The sequence below is a fragment of the Lactuca saligna genome, chromosome 8 (genome assembly GCF_052625555.1).
Source record: "Lactuca saligna cultivar CGN05327 chromosome 8, ASM5262555v1, whole genome shotgun sequence".
In the NCBI taxonomy this organism is placed as follows: domain Eukaryota; kingdom Viridiplantae; phylum Streptophyta; class Magnoliopsida; order Asterales; family Asteraceae; genus Lactuca; species Lactuca saligna.
Genome location: NC_136424.1, coordinates 186,652,426 through 186,655,052, shown reverse-complemented (window position 1 = coordinate 186,655,052; position 2,627 = coordinate 186,652,426).

Sequence of the window (2,627 nt, the reverse complement as noted above, 5' to 3'; positions counted from 1 at the left end):
GTTCTTGAAGTCATACGCAATAATAGTTTTAGACTTATCCAAGTGGGAGACTATTGTATTAATGTCTATGTCCATAACTATAATTGGTGAGACTTGACCCGATCCGGCATGGTCTATTTGGGTTGCATGGCATCATGCATTTGGATAGACTATAATGAGAGAAATAACACTTAAGGTTGGTTAATATATTATAAGTTCTAATATATTAATCAGATTATTTAATTAGTATTGATAAAGAATTAATCCAGGATTAATTAAGTGATCAAAATAATACTAATTAAATATATGGGTTGATTGTGTAAATCATCCATACTTATATAGTTTGCTAATGCTCTATGGATTATCTAGTTGAGCTAAAACCCATATGATGTTTCATGGATGCTCCATGGTGTTTTTGAACCCATGGATCATGGAAATGAAAGGCCATGTCAATTAGGGTTTAGATGGTGTAACCCTTACTATATATGCATCTTATTCTTGACAAAAATCGGCACTAGTATCACCCTAGAGAAGGGCTAGCCGATTTCATGGAGTGTTCAAGTTTCTCTCAAGTTATTGCAAGTGTATTTGGTGTTGTGTGAAACATTTGAGGTATCACACTTGGGGCACTAGGCACTCAAGCTTCATGAAGACTTTCTACATCAAAGAGGTATGTATTCTATCTTCTTATATTCTTTGTTTTGTATGCTAGATTAGGATAATACCTTGGAAAGTTCATATTTGCATGTATAATAGAGAAAACATAGATCCATGGTATTTAGGGTTGCATGTACACTTAGGAGTGTTAGAATGCTCAAAACCAATCAGAAACTCACTTTAATATCGTGATTTGACAATATCTAACTGAAAACGGTCAACGGTCCGCGTTCGTTAGGCTCGGGATGCGATATGGCTTTAGCAAATGAGAGAAAGGGAAGAAGTTCAGGTGTATGAAAAAGATGAGGTCAAATTTCCTATTTATAGGAAGTTTTTTTGTACTCTCACTTCGTGAGAGATATAGTCTCACGTTGTCACACCCCCGAACCAAACGGCGGAAACGTCCGGGGGCTGTCGTGACTCAATTGTATACCATAACATTGAATATATATGAAACATAACAACATTCGTTACCATTCATCAACATAGTACAACCAGTAGTGTTTACATAACAAACATTGTTTAAACATTACATTCCCAAAAATTAAATTGTTTAATTCATACATAAATAAACTGCAACAGTCACTGAATGTGATTTCCCTCGATTCACTGGTTCCCTGAGAATACAAGTATTTTGAAAAACGTCAACATATGAAATGTTGGTGAGTTCATAAGTAGTGTTTAAAATCGAATGTTTGTATTGTTTGAAAAACCACCAGAAAATCCGATATTTTCTGAAAAGGAAAGCTTTTAAAAAGGTTTGTGAAGATCCATAGGTATGCTTTGCTTGTTTCTATACTTAAAAAAAAATGTTCATTGAAGTTGTATGCTTTTCAAATTTGTGTGTATTGAAAACCCTAGGAAAACCCGATGTTCTCCTAGTTCCTTGAATTACGTGTTGTTACATTGAAACCATTGCATAGCGTAGAGTGTCAGTCCCGGGCGACGTTGGAAGGTTTTCGAGCAGGATTATTTACTACAAACCCGCGTTACACAAACGCCCAGTTTATAGTTATACTAACGACTCCGAAGGCGTCGTCAGTACTAATCGCGTTATCCAATCGCCCTGACTAGGTGTAGTCCCACATCCGAAGAGAAAGAGGTCACGAAGACCCCGGTAACTCCATTAGCCGGTTGGGGATAAAATGTACGAGGGGTCCCAGACCCGCCTCGCATGAAATGTAGACCTTACTAGCAAGACCAAAGGACCCTTGGGGACCGGTGGTATACAAGCCATTGAAAGTCCATTTACGTTGTGTCGGATCGGTAAAACCCAACACTCCGTAAAAAAAATGTCTTCGGGCCTTAAGATCAGGTCATTGGGCTAGCTAGGCTCAACGAACAAGATTTTACACTTGTGGGGCCCAAAGATGGTGCATAGACGTCTGTGCACACTCGCATGTGTATGTATAACCAAACGTTACTTGTATGAATCGTAGTGTTAGTAGTTGTAGATTTTTATTGGCTCGAGACCGAGCCAATTCGTTTAACAACGACTTTTGGTATTGTAATGTATTGTATTTCGTTGATAGTCGTGGTGCCATCGTTCGATCAAATTGTGTATATTGAACTAGCCTTGAAATATTCCTGTTTTCAGCCCCTCATCATTTGTAAAATTTACATTTTTAACCCTTTATATTAAATACTTCCCGGTTTAGTCCTTAAACTATTTTTCTTGACATTTTAACACCAAAAATTATTGAAATTAATATTTTTCAACATGTTTTTCATAAAAGCAGTTTAAGTTCTTAAAAATGCAGTTTTCGCGGTTTTAACCCCTTCTTTTCGCAACTTTTACAATTTTGGCCCAATTTGGAAAATTTTTGCAACTTTGGTCCTTTTTAAATTTAAAAAGCATTTTTAACCTTTGAAAAGGGGTTGGAACACTTATAGTCCACTGTTTTACAGAAAGTTACAGTTTTGGCCCTCCAAAACAGAAAAATTCGCATATGGGCCTTATTGGGCCGAAAGTTACATTTTTAGCCCATTAA